At 42.8% G+C, this 21,580-nt stretch overlaps 1 long non-coding RNA gene across 10 annotated transcripts; it reads right to left on the bottom strand.

Annotated features, from left to right (window-relative positions):
• Window positions 1-5,098: 5,098 nt before the first annotated feature.
• On the bottom strand, window positions 5,099-15,930 carry LOC125546482. Of its 10 annotated transcripts, none has more exons than XR_007300646.1 (6): window positions 15,545-15,923; window positions 14,522-14,711; window positions 14,292-14,421; window positions 13,637-13,761; window positions 6,124-7,432; window positions 5,099-5,373 (listed from the first exon to the last, which is right to left on the bottom strand). It is a non-coding gene; the product is annotated as an uncharacterized LOC125546482 (long non-coding RNA). The 10 variants fall into 10 exon arrangements; XR_007300651.1 differs by lacking the exon at window positions 13,637-13,761 and having other exon boundaries at window positions 6,124-6,912; window positions 7,229-7,432; window positions 15,545-15,922; XR_007300650.1 differs by lacking the exon at window positions 13,637-13,761 and having other exon boundaries at window positions 6,124-6,676; window positions 6,804-7,432; window positions 15,545-15,921.
• Between the last annotated feature and the right edge of the window lie 5,650 nt (window positions 15,931-21,580).

Below are 21,580 nucleotides of genomic sequence, written 5' to 3'. Positions count from 1 at the left end.
GAACTTCCAGTGCTGGTGGCGACACTGACCGTGTCCGTGTAGGGGGGAGGATCGCCAGCAGCACCTATCAACCCTGCATCAATCACACTCAAGTTCTTTGTATCCACACATTTTCGTATGCTCCAGCAGAATCCACGCAGATAGGGCAACACTCTGCAGGCCAAAAGATCAAATTGCAAGCCCAGATTAGGGCATGAGTCGTGACACCTATATCACCGTCCACTAGATTGATGAATAATCTCTCAAAAATCCGCTTTTTATTAGTGATTCACCATCGCTTTTTTATCGGTGACGATTCACCAGCCACTACATTCTTGGAAGCCTACTAAAAGGCTATAAACATAAATAAATCTGTCACCTGCTGGTGATCCAAGGGTTTGTGACAATAAAAAACGGCTTGCTTGGGGTTCGTCTGAAGTTGGACTGAAGTAAACAAAGTGCTAGCACATGGGAATCTGAGATAAGCTACCACCTGTATTTCATCTAAATCATACTACCATAAATCACCGTGCTTTCTGTCTTGATTCTTGCGTCGTGCGTTTATCTTCTCCCGAGACACCTGCACACTATGGAGCACAGAAGCAACGGTTCGACTTAGCTTTGTTTTAGGGAATGGATGCCACGGACCAACACCCAGACCCCCAGGAAACAGTGGTGGAGGCCTGGAGGCCTCGGAGGGCAGAGAGAGGAGGCAACCATAAGAGCATCTCTAGCAGGGAAGAATATTATACGGAAACCAATATTTGATGAAAACCGATGAAAATCATGAGAAGAAGATACTTTAAAGTTTGAAAAGAATCTGAAAAAAAATATGGGATGTTAAGGGGGTGATATTTATTGCCATACAAAATTTTAAGTTGAAACACATTACGAGGTATGAGCTATAAAAAGACAAACTCGGCGTTGAATAGTGCCGAACAGTAATATCACTATTCAAGGCTGAATTTCATTTTCATAGCTCACATCTCGTAATGTGTTTCAACTTGAAATTTGCGTGGCAATGAAACATCACCCTTTTAACATTCCATATTTTCTTTTCAGATTTTTCCGAAACTTTGAGATATGGTTTTCACGAAGTTTTCATTGAATATTGGTTTTCATATGATATTCTCCCTTCTAGCAGATCCCGTATAATGCCCTGACCCGCAAAATAATCGTCAAAATATGTAAACGCATCGGACCCGAAAAAAGCTGTCTGATCAGACACTGTAAACACGTCGGACCCGTAAATTTTTTTGACAGGCGCGGTAAAATCCCACCTTCAACCCACGAAAACACAGGTTTCCCCCTCGACCCGACGGTGCCCTGTATCTCAGAAAAGCGGTTGGCGGGAGGGACATTTCAGCCCGCGCGCGTTCCCCACCCCCTTCCGCAGCCGCCCGCCATCAGTTCCGCCCGTCCGTCGCCGGCGATTCCGGCCATACCTGCGGACGGAATCACGCCGCCGGGGCTCCCCTCACCCGGTTCCACCTAGCCACTTCACCGGCTCCCCCGATCCGCCGAGCCGAGCCGCCCCGAGTCGTCGTCGCCGCACCGGGATTGACCGCGCCGAGCCGCCGGTGAGTACTTGTGCTTGGTGCTTTCGGATGTGATATGTATAGTTGGTTCATGTGGCGGTCGTATTTGTGATTTTAGATGGAATTGAGCCCTCACGAGAGGCTTTTGCTCGAGGATTCGTCCGATTCGGACGACTCGGATGTTGAGACGCTGCTTGAGAACCATCGGCAGCAGATGTTGGTGATGGCCCTCGCCGTGAAGGAGCACGACGATGAGAACCGAAAGAGACGGCGAGGATCGACCGTCAGCCGTCTTTGCATTCCTCGCAATCGCCATCTCGGGAATGAGATGTTGATGCAAGACTACTTCGCAGACAATCCAACATATCCGTTGCACCTCTTCCGGAGAAGATACCGAATGTGTTGATCCCTCTTTGTGAAAATAGTGCAAGCTTGCGAGGCCAATTGTCGGTATTTTACTCAAAGAAGAAATGTTGTGGGCTTGAAGGGATTTAGTGCATATCAAAAAATCTCGGTAGCTATGTGGGTAATTGCATACGGCATTTCCGGCTAACTATGCCAATGGTACCTTCTCATTGGTGAAGATACTACAATTGAGTCAGTGCGTAGGTTTGCCAAAGTGATCATCTGTGTCTTTGGTCCTAAATATTTTCGGGCACCCAACAAGGAAGACACAAAAAAGTTGATGGCATCAAGTGAGAGAAGAGGTTGGCCTAGCATGCTAGAAATCATTGATTGTATGCATTGGACTTGGAAAAACTGTCCAAAGGCATGGCAGGGAATGCATTGTGGCAAGTCTCGTGATGCAACAATTGTGCTAGAAACCGTAGCATCCGAAGATTTATGGATTTGGCATTGCTTTTTTGGTATGCCGGGTACTCTCAATGATATCAATGTGTTGCAACGGTCTCATTTGTTTGCCAGGCTTGCTAGTGGTGATACTCCTGTTTGCAACTACACTATCAATGGACATGAATACACAAAGGGGTACTATCTTGCAGATGGTATCTACCCTTCTTGGTGCATATTTGTCAAGAGCATCAAAGAGCCCAAAACTAAGAAACAATGTGAATTTGTAAGGGTACAAGAGGCAGCCCGAAAAGATATCGAAAGAGCATTCGGGGTTTTGCAATCTAGGTTTGCCATTGTTCGTGGTCCTGCTCATATTTGGGACAAGCGATCCCTGAAAAACATCATGACATGTTGTGTGATTCTTCACAATATGATTCTCGAAGATGAGAGAGGCATGAACTTGGAGTTCTCCTACGACAATGTGGGTAGCTATGTCAAACCAGTTAGAGATTCTAACCGCAATAGAGCATTTTTTCAGACCTATTGGGAGATTGAAGATGCAAACGCCCACTTTCAGCTTCAGGAGGATCTCATTGAGCACCATCGGCAAAGGCTGGGTGGTAACACATTCCATTTTTGTATTCATTTCATTTAATTCATGTGTGATTTGTATTCGGGACAAGTTTTGTATTGAATTATTTAGTTTGCTTCGGTGATTTCAATAATCATTGTAATTTGGATGATTGTTGTATTGTAATATTGACATTTTATCTTATATTGGATTAATAACTCTGAATATGTGGCATATGTGCCAAATTTAGATTAAAACCCATCTGATTTGCGGGTTGGCGCGGGCTGCGGCCGAGCAGACCCCGCGTAGCCATTTTTTCCACGAACTGTAAACGAGTTTTACGGGTCAGCGATATATAGGATTTGCTAGAGATGCTCTAAGCATTGATTTTACGCTGTATTTTTTGGGGAAATGATAAATCCAAAACGTTTGGATTTTTATCATGACAAATCGAACATTTTGTATGGCAATTTTAGCTGACACAAGTATGCCAATTTTTGTTTACGAGCACGACAATTTCCTAACAAAAAAAAAACTAGGGCAAATTTTGCCATGGTCAACAAACATAAATTGCCACATAATACGTTCGTTTTGCCCTGGCCAAATCTTGAACGTTCGTTTTGCTTGGGGTTCGTACGAAGATGAACTGAAGTAAACAAAGTGCTAGTACATGGGAATGACCGGATGGAACCTTGGCTCACGGTCACAGTGGAACCTCCTGTATTTCATCTACTCCTTCCCTTCCAAATTAAGTGACTTAACTTTGTACTTATTTTAGTATAAAATTGAGTCACTTTAAAACTTATTTTGAGACGAAGAAAGTACTACTCATGAGACCAGGTCTTACGGGTTAGCATGTAAGACCCATCCTGATGGATGACACGTGACATTTACAAATCACAAAGCATCTACCTCATCCTCACTTGAAATTAGGGAAGAAGGAAAGATTAGATGCTTTATGATTTATGAATGCCACGTGTCATCCATCAGAGTGGGTTTCACCTGCTAACCCATGAGACCTGGTCTCATATAATTTTTTTCTCTACTCATGATCAACAATCACCGTGCTTTCTGTGTTGATTCCTGCGCTGCACACTGGAGCGGAGAAGCAACGGTTGGACTTGGCTTTGTTTTAGGAAATGGATGCCACCGACCAACACCCAGACACCTAGGAAACAGTGGTGGAGGCCTGGAGGGTCAGAGGAGAGGCAGAGAGGGGGCAACCATAAGCATTGGCTTTACGTTAGTTACTGCATTTTTTTTTCAAAAATGATAAATTCCGAACGTTCAGATTTTGACCATGACAAATCGTACGCTTTTTATGGCAATTTTAGTTGACGCGAGGATGACATGGCAATTTTCTGACAAAAAATAAACTGAGGATGAATTTTGTCATGCTTGTCAACTAAACTTGGCATGGTCAACAAACATAAATTGTCACAAAAAACATTCGTTTTACCCTGGCCAAATCCCGAACGTTCAGGACTTATAGGTGTCCTTTTCTTTTCTTTTTGAGAGAAGGTGGGGAGGGGTGTGTTATACTGTGCAATAGTACTGTGTAAAAGATGGCACTAACGTTTGCTCAGCGGTCCCTTTCAGATAAAAAAAATTGACAGTACACCCTCTGACCCTCGTGCACCCAACAGCCTTATATGCTAGATCTGCAACTTGCATGTTTTACCAATGCAAACCTGAGCTCCAATGATGAGCTTGCATCAAGGTGATGTGAGCGAAACTGAAATTAAACTGGTTGGTTTTCTAAACCGAAAGGAAGTTTACCCCACTGAATTCTAAAGTAACAATACTGTTGCGGCCTCAGCATGCTTGAAGAAAATCCTAATGCAAGCCTACAGTAAAATGGTCGATGGAACCTCCCCTGTCAGTCATGTTGCATAAACCAAATTCAGTTAGTGAGGTAGATGCTCAAACGCATGATAGTTCATTGCAGTGAAGAATTAAGTAAACACACAATGCAGCATCGAAACATCAGATGTCTAAGCTAAATAGAGTAACTATTTGTCTTTTGGTTCAGAAGGTAGACAAACCCCAATGTCGTGTAGGGAGGCTGAGAAAGTATGTAGACCCAATGCCAACAAAATACTACTCTGTCTGTAAACAAATATAAGATGTTTTAGGTCGCTAAAGTAGTGACCTAAAATGTCTTATATTAGTTTACAGACGGAATAGAAAACAACCAAACACTTGCAGCAACAGGCTATTATCAGCAAAATATAAATAGATCTGTCACCTGCTGGTGATCCGACGGTTTGTGAGTAGTAAAAAACAGCTTGCCTGTGTTTTGTCCGAAGTTGGACTGAAGTAAACAAAGTACATGGGAATGACCGAATGGAACCTTGGCTCACAGTAGAATCTGAGCAAAGCTGCCTAGCTCCTGCATTTCATCTCATCGTGATCGTGATCCCCGATCATCAACGTGCTTCGTGTCTTAATTTCTGTGTGGCGCATTTATCTTCTCCCGAGACACCCTGCGCACTGGAGCGAGCAGAAGCCATGGTTAGAGACAGCTTTGCCTTCAGAAATACTCCCTCCGTTCCTAAATATTTGTCTTTCTAGACATTTCAAATAACTACTACATACGGATGTATGTAGACATATTTTAGAGTGTAGATTCACTCATTTTGCTCCGTATGTAGTCACTTGTTGAAATGCCTAGAAAGACAAGTATTTAGGAATGGAGGGAGTAGATGTCACCCATGATGAAGACAATGGCGCAGGCAGGCTCTCGAGTCTGTAGAGCAGCTGTGGAGATCACAATGCCAAGTGGCTGAACAAAAAAAAAAGGCAGCAGAAATGGATGCCACCAACCGACACCAACAACCCTGATCATCTTCTCCAACATCAGCAAGCAGAAACAGTGGTGGAGGCGTGGAGGGGAGACAGAGAGGGGAAGCACAGGCATTAGCTTTTCTGTGAGTTACTGTATGGGGTTTGGCATTTAGTGGTGCAAATTACTACTGTGCAGTAGTGATGTGTAAAGATGGTGCTCTGTGGGTTATAGCCCTACACAAGTACTTCCACCATTTGCTCACATGTCCTTTTCAGATATAAAAGAAATTTGACAGTACACCCTCTGAACCTCATGCACCTAACAACCTTGCATACTAGAGTTACAACTTGCTAATTTTACCAGTGCAAACCTAATAAGTTCCAATGATGATTAGGTATACCAAGAAGATTGCATCAATGTGACCGGTCGATTATCAAAACGGAACGAAGATTTACCCTGCTGGATTCTGCAGTCACAAAACTGTTGCAGCTTGATCGTTACTCCAGAAAAGCACCAATGTAAGCGTGTAACACAATGTTGGACCAAATCTCGCAAGTCAAAGTCATGAAGTCTGCGTGAAATCAGATTCAGTTAACGAATCAAATGCTCAAATGCATAGTTGTTAATTGCAGTGAAGAAATAAGTAAACAAACAGTAAATCATCAAATATGCTAGGCTAAGTAAAATTGTTTGTCTTTCAGTTCAGAAGGTAGACGACCGCTGATTTCATGTAAGGAAACTGAGAAAGTGCAGAGATCCAATGCTAACAAAATACTGCTCCCTCTGTTCCATAATTATGGAAAGGAGGGAGTAGAAAACAACCAAACACTTGCAGCAACAGGCTATTATCAGTAGCATACATGTGAAATGTCGTCCTGGACTTAACAAACAACAGAGCCAGGTTAGCGATAGAAAAGCGCAGACCCAATCTTGGGATGGCCTGAAGACTGCTTGTGCTTGCTCTTGAAGTTATAGGTGTAAAACATCAACTGTTCGTGATTTACCCTCCTAACATGGTGCCCGACAGTTTACAGTCATGAGAACGGATAAATTTATCAGACCGTAACATATACTTCATACGACAAATGCAACTGACACTGATTCGAAAAAGAATAAAGTCCATGTGGAATTTTACATTTGACAGTTGTGACAAAAGTATTTCATCTCATTGTGATCCCTGATCACCGTGTTGTGTGCCTTGATTCCTGCGCTGCGTGTTTATGTTCTCCTGAAACACCTGCATACTGAAGCACAGAAGCAACGGTTGGACATAGCTTTGTTTTCGGAAATGGATGCCACCGACCAACGCCATGGAAGGGTATAGGAGAGGCAGAGGGGAAGCATAACCGTTGGATTTATGTGAGATATATCCTATCCTGTGGTGGGTTTTGCATCTAGTGGTGCAAGTTACTGCACAGTAGTAATGTGTAAAGATGGTAGTACCGTTTGCTCAGTGGTCCCTTTCAGATATAAAAGAACTTGACAGTGCACCCCTGACACCCATGCACCTAACAGCCTTGCATACTAGGACTACAACTTACAAATTTTACCAATGCAAACCTGAGATCCAATGATGTGCTTGCATCAAGGTGATGTGAACAGGACTGATATTTGACTGGTCGGTACTCTATAAAAAACGGAAATTTAGCTGAATTCTGCAGTCACAATACTGTTGCAGCTTGAGCATATGCTTCCGAAAAATCACACAATGCAAGCCTAGAACAAAAATGGTCGACTAAATCTCCCGTGTCACCGTCAGGGAGTCTGCATAAACCAAATTCGGTTAATGAGGTAGATTCTCAAACACATGATAGTTAATTGCAGTGAAGAAATAAGTAAACACACAGCGCAGCATAGAATCATCAAATGTGCTAGCTAAGTAGAGCTACTGTTTTGAGTACTGTGGTTCAGGCGGTAGACAACCCCCAATTTCATGCAAGGAAACGGAGAAAGTACAGAGACCCAATGCCAGCAAAATACTACAAAACAACCAAACACTTGCAGCAACAGGCTATTATCAGTAGCTGACATGCGGAATGCCGCCTTGGGCTTCACCAGCAGCAGAGCCAAGTTAGCAACAGGAAAGCACACACCCAACATTGGGATGCCTGAAGATTGTCCGTGCTTCAGTAGCTGACATGCGGAATGCCGTCTTGGGCTTAACAAACAACAGAGCCAAGTTAGCAACAGGAAAGCACACACCCAACATTGGGATGCCTGAAGATTGTCCGTGCTTGCTCTTGCAGCTACAAGTCTAAAACATCAACTGTTGATGATTTATCCTCCCTATATGGTGCTCGACAGTTTGCAGTCATGAGAACGGATGAATTTATCAAACCCTAATATACACTTTCAACAAGGCAAATTATCTGGTTCAAATAAGTACAAAGTTCATGTGGAATTTTACATTTGACTGTTGTGATAAAAGCACAGTTTGTAGGTTACACACTGGAGAACACAAACGAGGATTGAGGCAAGGAGGCAGTGTGTTTCTGATTCTGACAAAAATATTTTGTTCCCGGCCATGTTATGTGGCCTTCATTTTTTTTTGAAATGGCAGTTATCCTGCATTCGTTAAGAAGAAAATAGTTGCTTAGTTAATTAGGGAAAACCGAGTGAAAACCAGATTGCCCAGTTGATCATACCGGGCGAAAACTATCACAACCATTGAGCGGCACACACAAGATACCCCATGCACACCACTCCAGTGATGGCCTCGTCGAGACAGCACATAGGCGTCATCGTCATCACTCCTCCCGTAGAGGTGACATCGCCATCCCTAAATCCTGAGCAAAGGACTCTGACTTCGCCATAGGCGATCGTCGACTCGACACATACTGCAGAATCCCCGTGAAGATGCATGAAGATCCACGCCAGAACTCAGCCACCTGCGACCAGATAGCACAGCTCCGACTTTGACGGAGAACTACGAAGGACAAAACCAGGCATGGCTGGCACCACGGAAGATCGCCGAACGGTTCACCTGCAGCCAGTCATCGTATACCACAGGGCCTGCCGCAGCAGCTTCGACTTCACAGCAACAAACAAACCGAGGCAAAACCCGTGGACATGCCGGAGAAGAGCCGACTACCTCAACCATTGCCGCGTTGCCGACATTGGACCTATCATCATCGTTGCCACAAAAACCTGGTCGCCACAACCGCCGCCATCCACCGGTCTCGCTTGCCGATATTGAGCTCCCAAGACGAAGCCCCCGAGAGGGAATACGACACCAAGGCGCCGCCATCGTCCGATAACAGATCAAAGGTTTCCCCCAGAGAGGCCGAGATGGCCGGATCCACGCGGGAGAGGTGCGGCAGCAAAGCAATGATGCCTCCAAGAAGGTCAACGACGGCCGCAGCCGCCACCATCGCTGGTCACAGCACAAAGCCAAGATAGGGCGTTCAACCAATCTCCCACACCACCTCAGTCGTACATCATCCTGCACCAGCGCCGGGAAGCCCACCAAACACCACCACAATCAGAGCTGCCCATCAACAAAGAAGCTCTGAGATCCGCCGTAGCCAGCCGCACCTCGCGGAGACCACCGACGGCCAACCTCCAGAACGAGTCCCTAGATCCATCAACGGTCTTTCGGACGCAGCACGGGAATAGAGGAGCGCTGCCCGAAGCCAAGAGCCACCATGGTTCCGAGCCATAGCCAAGCAACAGAACCACCGACGCGCCCCATGCACGCCACCGCAGCCATCGGAGACCGAATCTACATCACTCGCAACCAAAGGTGCTCTTCCTCGCCAACCCAGGCTCCCGACCCACCATCACCAAGGCTTACTCGCAGCATCAAATCACGTAGGCACGCACCAGCCGCGCCCCCTCACGGCTAAGCCGCCGCCCGAGCGCCGCACGCCCGAGCCTCTCCACCACGCGCCATGCCTCCTGCATTGCCCCGCACCACCTTGCGGCTCACCCGCAGATGAACCACGCCCCTGACCTCCTGCGCTCCGTAGAGGCACCCTGCCCGGCCACGCCCGAGCCACAGCACACCCCCGCCCGCGAAACAGCCCTCGCGCCAGATCTGCGACGGCCTAGCCATCCTGCGCGCCCGCACAACACCTGTCGCGCCCAATCTACCGCGTCCACGCCATCCTGCCGCGCGAGCAAGAACCACCGAAGTCGCGCTCGCGCGCCCTCCAAGACCCATGGCACCAGTTCCATCTACAGTAGCGCGGGTCTGACCCCATGCTACTGCTGCGTGGGATTGGACCCGCGCTATTGCTAACGCTACTGCTAAATAGCAGTAACGCCTGTTTTTGCCCCACGCCACTATTATTAGTGAGTATTCATTTCTTTATATTTATACTTTTATTTATACACAGTTATACAATTTTTATACCGTAGCAATGAAGAGATTGTGGAGGAAACACGGATTAGATTAAAGTGGATGGATCCATGTTTCTTACACCCCAATGATATAACAACTCATCATCCGTAGTCATATATATAATAACTCATCATCATTCTAGCACATTACAAGTAGTACGGCCTCGTCATCATCATCGTAGTCATATAACAACTCAATCATCATGCGTAGTCATATAATAACTCACCATCAATATAGCACATGACAAGTTAACCAACCTAGCTAAGGGTAGTCATCCTAGGTAAATAACTCATCATCATTCTAGCACATGACAAGTACTACGTAGGACCTACTCCTCTCTCCTAGGTAAAATATCATAAAACAGGTAAACCCCTCCATGTCCAAAATGGACAATAGAGATCCGCCAGTCTCCAACTTGTGGCTTGCGCACATTCATGTTCTCCAATTGGTTGCCTGTGCGCATTCTTCCTTTGATTTTGAGGCTTTCATCTTTTAGAGAAATCGAGTATGCACTGTGGAAAGCCACCGGCTAATTTGTCCATAAGCTAAACATACTCATCTGACCTTCGGTATACATCAGGTCAGGCACAACCTCCTTCGGGAGTTTTTGTTGAAGAACATAATAGTAACATAGTTAGCAATGTAGTTTACTTAAGAAGAATGTATCCAACGATAGTCAATAAAATCTTACCATGCTATTTGCACTGATGCTACCATCACTCAACTCGTGGACTAGCGGCACATATCCACTACAATTTTGGCTAATTTCATATTTGGTCTTAAAAGTCTCAACATCATTAATAAATGAGACAACGGAATTTTTCTCCTTCCAAGTTAGCTCCGAGCCATAAATGTAGTATGACTTGTCTACAACCTTTCTTTCGTGTATTTCTTGGAGAAAAGAAATAAGCTATCAAATTATAAATAAACAAGTTTAGTAGGGATGAATACCAACTATTTTTAAATAAACAATATAAATTAGTTACATATTTGTTTGACAAACTCACATAGAGGTAGAACTGGAATCATGTCCACATCCACCGAAATGTCGATATTATCTTTAGGATCATCTTGAGGACCAATATCGAAGGTTATTTTCATATCCTCCTGAAATCCATAGGCCTTGCATAGTCCTCTCCAATTTCGACAACCAAAATTTGAGTGATTTACTGCATTGTAGAGCTTAACCGCAAAAACGAAACCATGTTTCATCTTTAGGTGAGCTTTATTCGTCTCCATACTCTCCCTATCTTCGAAACCAAGCTTCTCTAAGACATACAATCTTGCATAACAGGGGATGCACTAGTCGAATTGTACAAAACGAAAATTACACGTTAAAGCAAAAAGCACTAGTCATGTTTAATTATGAAAAAATACTTTCCGTCATTGCATACCGTAAAATGTTCGAAGGTCTCCTTCAGCGTGAGGGTGAAGCACCTATCGTTATCTAGATGAGGCCTGCCGCACATACCCCCGTCATCGGTGCAGTAATCGCACTCAGATATCCTATCGCCGTCAGACATTTCCTGTGTTCATAATTTAAAGATTAAAAATCAACGGCAATTACCAGGAACTCAACACACAGATCATTTCCTGAGTTTTTGGTAATTGCCATCGATTTATAATCTTTGAATTATGAACACAGGAAATGTCTGACGATGGTAGGATACCTGAGTGTGATTACTGCGGCGACAACCGGGGTATGTGCGACATGTATCATCTGGAAAACGGTAGGTATTTCACCATCAAGCTGGACGAGACCTTCAATGTTTTTACGGTAGGTATTGACTTGTGCTTCTTTGAATGAATGTGGAATTAAGCATGACTTGTACTTCTTTGCTTCAACGTGTAATTTCCGTTTTTTCAATTCAACTAGTGCATCCCCTGCCATGCAAGACTATTTGTCTTGGAGAAGCTCGGTTTCCAAGAGAGTGAGAATATGGAGACGAGGAGAGCTCACCTCAGGACTAAACATGATTATGCTTTTCGGGTTAAACTCTACAATGCACTTAATCACTCATATTTTGGTTGCTCTAATTGGGGAGCTCTCTGCAAGGCCTATGGATTTGAGGAGAATATGCAAATAACCTTCGATATTCGTCCTGAAGATGATATTGAAAATAATATCGACATTTGGGTGGATGTGAATATGCCTCCAGTTCCGCCTCTATGTGAGTTTGTCAAAGAAATTTGTTAAGTAATTAATATTATTTATTTAAAAATATTTGGTGTTCATCCCTACTAAACTTGTTTATTTATATTGTCATCTTATTTCTTATCTTCAAGAAATACTCGGAAGGTTGTAGACAAGACGTACTATAGCTATGGCTCCGAGCTAAATTGTTAGGAGAAAGGATCTCTTGTCTCATTTATAAACGATGTTGAGACTTATAAGACCAATTATCTAATTAACCCAAATTTTAGTGGATACGTGCCACTAGTCCACGAGTTGCATGATGGTAACTTCATTGCAAAAAACATGGTAAACTATGGTTGCATACATTCTTCTTAAGTAAACTACATTGCTAACTATATGTTACTATTATGTTCTTCAATAGAAACTCCCGAAGGAGGTTGTGCCTGACATGATGCTTACCGAAGGTCATATGCATATGTTTAGCTTACGACCAACTCCGCCGACAGCTTACCACATGGCATACTCGATTTCTTTAAAAGATGAAAGACTCAATATCAAAGAATGGAGGAAAGTAATGAATGCGCGCAAGCAACCAATTGGAGACAACATGAATGTGCGCAAGCCACAAGTTGGAGACAGGTGGATCTCCATTCTCCATTATGGAGATGGACCGGTTTACCTGTTTTATGCTATTTTAGCAAAGAGAGAGGTGTAGGTCCTCGGTAGTACTCATCATGTGATATGAACAATTAGCTAGTGTTGGTTATGACTATGAGGATGAGGAGTTGTTATTATTATGATGATGATGAGTTATGTGCTAGAATGTGCTAGAAACTTAGAATGAAGTTGTTATATGACTCATAGATGATGATGATGATGAGTTCTTATATGACTATGAGGAGGAGGAGGAGGAGGAGGAGGAGTTGTTATTATTATTATTATGATGATGAGTTGTTATTATGATCATGATGAGTTATTATATCATTAATGTGTATAGCTATTTAGCAGTAGCGCTACTATTTAGCATGATGTGAGAGCAACAGTGTGTTCCAGTTATTTGTCATGTATAACTAATCCAATTCCAACCTTTTGAAATAACACTTGGACAGTACCGTAAATTTGTCTCTGGGCTATACATATTACAGACCTTGCACACAAGTTGGGGTCATTTGAAAATCCTAGTACTAGCCTCCTAGGGGATAACATAATACACATTACCTATTCGCAAGCACTCACCATTTGATGGGAAGAAACTGCGCAATCGATTAGATGTATATCTAGATTCCAAAGTAATTCAGCTCCTACAATATTTGGCAGGGATAGAAGTAGGCTGCAAAAAATGGCAACTTAGGGCAGGGGGCAGGATGAAGCTGTTTGTCAGCCGAAGCGTGTTTGAAGGCCAGTAAACCAAAAATTCCCAGAAAGGGACGAAGTTAGTGGCGGTATTAGTGGTACCGGATGGAATTTCTCTAACAATATTCTAGTTTACCTTTTTTATGCTTGGGCTTCTGGTTGATGCTTCTTGCCCGTAGGACAGTTAACCCCCTGCACAGGCAGAAGTGTTGTATCTGTGTCTGTCTATTGTTATTTTCCCTAGATTGGAGGCTGTTAAATCTAGCATTGTGAGGAAGAAAAAGATTGCATAAGCTCAGGGCAGTTGGAAGAACGAAAGGAACTAATACTAGTCCAACCATATCTCTAGGTGAACTCACCTTTAATTGCCCTAACATGATCATGGTTCAATTTATTAACAACGCATGAAGTACTAATCATCGGATGGTAGAATAGTAAGAAAGGGAAAACATACCTCCCCTTTATACATAGTTAGGTTATTATCTAAAGGAATTATTCTACCTTCCTTTAAGATAATCTTTACAAATGCTAGACAGTTTTATAAGGAAAGAACAGAAGTGAAACTATTTGTTTGCTGCACAGTTTGTTTGCGTTCTTCTCTTTCTCCTTTCTGGCTGTTTTGCTTTTATTGCAGGCTGTAAGTTCGCACCTAGGCATTTCCTTCTATGTAATGGCAGTCATCCTAGTTTGTAAACTTGCAAAGTATTTGAAAAACCTTGGTCATTTAACTAACTGTGAATGTGGAGATTCCACTACAAAAACAAGTAGGCAGCAGCTTGTTGGAGATTTACCTGCCTGGCTGCATTCATGACCAAGAATGCATGACAGTTGTTGGTAAGCTCCTGAATAGTTTAGGACAGACTCCAGTGCAAATTCAGCAGTCCAAGGGCTTCATCACATTTATCCATTTCTTGCGCCTGCCTGAACAAAGCAGAGCAATGTCATTACTCACTACAGGGAAATTGCTATGATGACATGCTTCACAAAGAAGCAAAAAAATAGCATGTTCTAAAGATCTTACAGGGAAAGCATTGTGTGAATTATCCCTGTAGTGAGTAGTGAAGCTGGAGCTCAAGGATTAGCACTGATTATCCCTGTAGTCTAGAACGATTGTACCGAGGCTGAGCACCCTCCAACATGCTCATGCCACGCTCCTGGGGACGCCGATGCGTGCACGCCCCCTCGAGCGGCACCCTGTATGTTCTCTCCACCTATCAATGAAATGATACGCAATAATGCGTATTCATGAAAAGAAAGCATTGTGTGAATTACAACAATTAGCAGAATTGGTTATGGCTACTGTTAGTTTCAGAACATTGATCACTAATGTTAAATGTAGTTGCCTATCTAAATGTGCGGCGGCATGCATGTGGCATGGTGTGTTACCTACTCTTCAGTTTGAAACTTGGGTTAAGACTTAAACAAAAAGGAAAGTATTGTTTGGACAGTTCCAGGGAAGAAACGATCGCACCACCCAGTTATCACAGTTGGAACCGCATACACAGTGCATCAGGGCTGCAATGTGCTCGTCTACTGCATCATCACATCGCATGCTTAAAATATAAGTTGCCTACGGCCGCATCCTTAAAATGTAGCGTGGTGTGCTGTGTAGCCCTTTTCAGTTCGAAACTTGGGTTTGGAACTTTGGATACACAAGAAGGGAAAAGCCATAGTTTGCGTAAGCATCTATCTATTGTTTGGACAATCCAAAAGGAGCTAGCAGTTGGGATACATCCTTAGCGCCAGGGATACGACTCTGTGTCTGTCTCTGTGGTCAGTGAACGATTTCCACGGGCCATGAGAGACTACGGCGGCGGCAGAAACAGGCGAGATTGCGCGCGGAGCCATCCAACATCTACTCCTATCTATCAACCAACAAACCAACAAACCGACGAGCAAAACCAGCGGCTAACCAACCTTGCTTCAACGGATCGAGACAGATCCGCCGCGAAACAAGGGGCGGCAGGCCGTGGCAGTAGAAGCACACTGAAACAGCCAACAGAGCCGGAGAAGAAGAACCGCCTAAAAAATCGTCGCCACCAACCTCGCGCGGGATCCGGGTGCGCCGGGCCGCCTGGAGCCGGAGCCGGAGCCGCCACCGCTCCGCAGCCATGGCCTCGCGGCGGCGGCGGCGCGGCCGTCTCCTTCTCGGCCGCTCCCTCTTCATTTCCCCATCCCATCCATCTCCTCGCCGCGCGCCAGCTTTGGAACTTTTCCGGGTCATTTTCTGGGCGGATCTCCCCGTGTCGGTGCCGATCGGGAACCGGATCCTAACCGCCGCGGCGTGTGGATGACGGGGGCTCAGATTCGCGCGCCGCACGTACGGGGGGCAAGCGGCGGGCGCGGTGACAAAGATGGCACGCACGCACGCACGCTAGCATGACGGACGAGATGGTGCCGTGGTGGGGTAGGTAGACGGTTGGGAGCGCTCTGCTGGTTTCCCTAAAAAAATCGTCTCATGAACCGGGCCCTTTTTTTTAGAAAAAAAGAGTAGGTGTACAGCACAGTTGCAGGGTCAGCAAAAATGCATTTTAGTGAGCCATAAGACTTTGGGAACATGACAACTGTGGGATCCGTCTTCAATTTATACATATCCTACATCACGAGATATGCTTACTTGTAAAGGAAAACCTGCAAAGGTCTTTTATGTGTAACCTTGTGTGTCACGCTCTATCCTTGGGCACACCGAAAAGTCTTCTAATAGAAGAATTCGGTTAATTATACCTTTTTTGGGGTTAGAAACTCATGTGTTGCATGTCCTTGTATTAGAAGACTTTTCGGTGTCCTGCAACACTTTTTTTCACATACTTTTTTTCTCTTCCCCTCTAGAAACACTAATGTGACATAAGTGATTAGTCGGCCATGTTTGATTTTGGTTTCGGGGGTGAGATGTTTTAAACTTACTTTTGGAAAACAACTTGTGTCCTACAACACGAGCTAGAGGACAATGCACCCACCATCTCACTGCCAAATTACACGATGGTGTGAAATAAAATCTTTGCGGAAGCGTTAGGTGTAGCAAAATTACCGGGTCATGTTGTTGGGAAAAAAAATACTTTAATGTGCTAAGACTTTGGGAGGCATGGCGATTGTGTGATATATCTCTCATTGTATGTATTGTATGTGACAAATAAGCATACTTGCTATACTTACTCATTAAGGATAAGGAAACCTACAAAGGGGTTTTCCGCGTAACCTTGTGTGTCACGCTTTATCCTCGGACATATGTGAAAAGTCTTCTAGTATAAGCAAGTCGGTTATGTTTACTCTTTTTGTTCCGGTAGAAACCCCAGGTGCTGCATGTCCTTCTACTGCCGGTACTATATATTGCTTACCTTTCATCACTTTCTTTGAAAATGCTAATATAGCATAGTTAATAGCTATACTTGATTAGGGGAGGAATTTTTTTTAGAAAACTGATTTCGTCCTATGTCCAACAACCCGATTTACTATATGTCTCTTAGAGGACAGTGCACTTACCATCCCACTGCCAAATTACACAATGGTATAAATAAACGCAAAATTACTAAGTCATGTTGTTAGGAAAAAATAATTGTTTTTGGAAGCATGGCAGTTGTGCGATATATCTCCCATTGTATGTATTATATGTGTCGGATTAGCATACTTGATATGCTTCATCATAAAGGAGATCTATAAAGGTCTTTTCTACATAACCTTGTGTCTCACGCTTATCCTTGGACATATGTGAAAAGTCTTTAGTACGAGCAATTCGGATAGGGATTTTATCATTTATGCCACCGGGTGTGTCTTGATACGTCTCCAACGTATCTACTTTCCCAAACATTTTTGCCCTTATTTTGGACTCTAACTTGCATGATTTGAATTGAACTAATCCGGACTGACACTGTTTTCAGCAGAATTGTCATGGTGTTATTTTTGTGCAGAAATAAAAGTTCTTGGAATGACCTGAAAATCAACGAAGAATATTTTTGAAATATATAAAAAATACTGGCGAAAGAATCAAGGCCAGGGGGCCCACACCATGTCCACGAGGGTGGGGGGCGCGCCTACCCTCCTGGGCGCGCCCCTCTGCCTCGTGGGCCCCCTGGTGCTCCACTGACCTCAACTCCAACTCCATATATTCACGTTCAGGGATAAAAAAATAAGAGAGAAGGATTCATCGCGTTTTACAATATGAAGCCGCCGCCAAGCCCTAATCTCTCTCGGGAGGGATGATCTGGAGTCCGTTCGGGGCTCCGGAGAGGGGAATCCGTCGCCATCGTCATCACCAACCTTCCTCCATCACCAATTTCATGATGCTCACCGCCGTGCGTGAGTAATTCCATCGTAGGCTTGCTGGACGGTGATGGGTTGGATGAGATTTATCATGTAATCGAGTTAGTTTTGTTAGGGTTTGATCCCTAGTATCCATCATGTTCTGAGATTGATGTTGCTATGACTTTGCTATGCTTAATGCTTGTCACTAGGGCCCGAGTGCCATGATTTCAGATTTGAATCTATTATGTTTTCATGAATATATGTGAGTTCTTGATCCTATCTTGCAAGTCTATAGTCACCTATTATGTGTTATGATCCGTTAACCCCGAAGTGACAATAATCGGGATACTTACCGGTGATGACCATAGTTTGAAGAGTTAATGTATTCACTAAGTGTTAATGATTTGGTCCGGTACTCTATTAAAAGGAGGCCTTAATATCCCTTAGTTTCCAATAGGACCCCGCTGCCATGGGAGGTAGGACAAAAGATGCCATGCAAGTTCTTTTCCATAAGCACGTATGACTATATTCGGAATACATGCCTACATTACATTGATGAACTGGAGCTAGTTCTGTGTCACCCTATGTTATAACTATTGCATGAGGAATCATATCCGACATAATTATCCATCACTGATCCATTGCCTACGAGCTTTTCATATATTGATCTTCGCTTATTTACTTTTCCATTGCTACTGTTACAATCACTATAAAAACCAAAACTGCTACCGTTACTTTTGCCATCGTTACCACTACTATCGTATTACTTTGCTACTAAAGACTTTGCTGTAGATATTAAGTTTCCAGGTGTGGTTGAATTGACAACTCAGTTGCTAATACTTGAGAATATTCTTTGGCTCCCCTTATGTCGAATCAATAAATTTGGGTTGAATACTCTACCCTCGAAAACTGTTGCGGTCCCCTATACTTGTGGGTTATCAAGACTATTTTTTGGCGCCGTTGCCGGGGAGCATAGCTCTATTCTTTGAGTCACTTGGGATTTATATCTGCTGATCACTATGAAGAACTTGAAAGATAAAAGAACCAAGATTTTTCCCTCAACTACGACGGGAGGTAAGGAACTGCCATCTAGCTCTGCACTTGATTCACCTTCTGATTTGAGTAAACTTGCGACACCTACTCCTGCTATTCATTCTGATATGTCGCATGTTATTGATGATGCCACTTCTGCTTTGCATGATACTTATGATGAAACTACTTCTATGCTTGATAATATTGTGCCACTAGGTGAATTTCTTGATGAACAACTTGCTAGGGTTGGAGAGAATGAAATTACTGAAACTGATAATATTGATGAAAGTGATGATGAAGATTCTCCCCCTAGATATGAATTGCCTGTTGTGCCTGAGGGTTATGTTATGGATAAAGAAACTGCTAGAGACTTCTTAGCTTGCAATGATAGATCTGATCTTAAGAAATTATTAGCTAAGCTTAAAGAAAAATCTTTAAATGCTAGAATGAAGCATGACCCTGCTTTTGCTACTTCACCTATCTTTATTACTGATAAGGATTATGATTTCTCTGTCGATCCTGAGTTAATTACTTTGGTTGAATCTGATCCTTTTTATGGCTATGAATCTGAAACTGTTGTGGCACATCTTACTAAATTAAATGATATAGCCACCGTGTTTACTCATGATGAGAAAACTCGCTATTACTTTATCCTTAAGTTATCTGTTCTCATTAAAGGGTGATGCTAAAACATGGTTTAATTCTCTTGATCCTGGTTGTGTGCGTAGTCCCCAGGATATGATTTATTACTTCTCTGCTAAATATTTCTCCGCTCATAAGAAACAAGCTGCTTTAAGGGAAATATATAATTTTGTGCAAATTGAAGAAGAGAGTCTCCCACAAGCTTGGCGGAGGCTTCTTCGATTACTTAATGATTTTCCTGATCATCCTCTCAAGAAAAATGAAACACTTGATATCTTTTATAATGGACTAACCAATGCTTCCAGAGACCACCTGGATAGTTGTGTTGGTTGTGTTTTTAGGGAAAGAACTGTTGATCAAGATGAATTACTATTGAATAATATGTTGAGTAATGAAAATGATTGGACACTTCCTGAACAACTCCTAAGCCAACTCCGAAGAAAAGTTATATTCTATTTCTCAGTCCTGAAGATATGCAAGAGGCAAAGAAATCTATGAAAGAAAAAGGTATTAAAGCTGAATATGTTAAGAATTTACCACCTATTGAAGAAATTCATGGTCTTGATAAACCGACACAGGTAGTAAATGTAAATTCTCTCTATAGGTTTGATGAAGGTGATATTCCTCATTATAAGTCTGCTTGCCAATGCTTAGATGAGTTTGGTAATTTTATTGTTAAACAAGAAAACTTCAATGCTTATGTTGGTAGACAATTGAAACATAATGCTGATATGCTTGAACACTTGAGTGATTGTATGTCTAGAGTTAAAGGTGAACTTAAACTTATTAGTAAACATGCTTCTATGGTTACCACTCAAGTAGAACAAGTACTTAAGGCTCAGAATGATTTGCTCAATGAATTAAATAATAAGAAAAATGATAATGCTATTAGAGTTATGACTAGAGGGGGTAAAATGAGTCAGGAACCCTTGTATCCCGAGGGCCATCCTAAGTGAACTGAGCAAGATTCTCAGAGAACTAATGTTGATGCACCTAGTTCTTCTAAGGAGAAGAAGAAGAAAAATGATAGGACTTTGCATGCTTCTAGTGAACCTGTTGTTGACACACCTGAGAATATCAATGATATTTCCATTTCTGATGCTGAAACACAATCTGGTAATGAACATGAACCTAGTGATAATGTTAATGATGATGTTCATGTTGATGCTCAACCTAGCAATAACAATGATGTAGCGATTGAACCTGCTGTTGATCTTGATAACCCACAATCAAAGAATCAATGTTATGATAAGAGAGACTTTGTTGCTAGGAAGCACGGTAAGGAAAGAGAACCAGGGGTTCAGAAACCCATGCCTTTTCCTCCTAAACCATCTAAGAAAAAGGATGATGAGGATTTTGAGTGCTTTGCTAAAATGATTAGACCTATCTTTTTGCGTATGTGTTTGACTGATATGCTTAAAATGAACCCTTATGCTAAATACATGAAGGATATTGTTACTAATAAAAGAAAGATACCGGAAGCCGAAATTTCCACCATGCTTGCTAATTACACTTTTAAGGGTGGAATACCAAAGGAACTTGGAGATCCAGGAGTACCAACTATACCATGCTCCATTAAAAGAAACTATGTTAAAACTGCTTTATGTGATCTCGGAGCCGGTGTTAGTGTTATGCCTCTCTCTTTATATCGTAGACTTGATTTGAATAAGTTGACACCTACTGAAATATCTTTGCAAATGGCTGATAAATCAACTGATATACCTGTCGGTATTTGTGAGGATGTGCCTGTTGTGGTTGCAAACGTCAATATTTTAACGGACTTTGTTATTCTTGATATTCCCGAGGATGATAGTATGTCGATTATCCTTGGTAGACCCTTTTTGAATACTGCAGGGGCTGTTATTGATTACAACAAAGGCAATGTCACTTTTCATGTTAATGGTAATGAGCATACGGTACACTTTCCGAGGAAACAACCTCAAGTCCATAGTATCAATTTTATTGGAAAAAACTCAACAATTACTATTGAAGGTTTTGAATTTCCTCTTCCTACTGTCAAGAAGAAATATGATATTCTTATTGTTGGGGATGTGCATATCCCCGTTGAGGTAACCTAGTGTTATTCGAAATTTCTCCGGTTTCATGCGATTCGGAATGAGTTTGTTAACAAGACTTGATCAACCTTGTTAGTGGATTCCTTTTGATG

Source organism: Triticum urartu, chromosome 1 (genome assembly GCF_003073215.2).
Source record: "Triticum urartu cultivar G1812 chromosome 1, Tu2.1, whole genome shotgun sequence".
Taxonomy (NCBI): domain Eukaryota; kingdom Viridiplantae; phylum Streptophyta; class Magnoliopsida; order Poales; family Poaceae; genus Triticum; species Triticum urartu.
The sequence above is the reverse complement of the archived record's forward strand: the minus strand, read 5'-3'. Positions and strand labels throughout refer to the sequence as shown.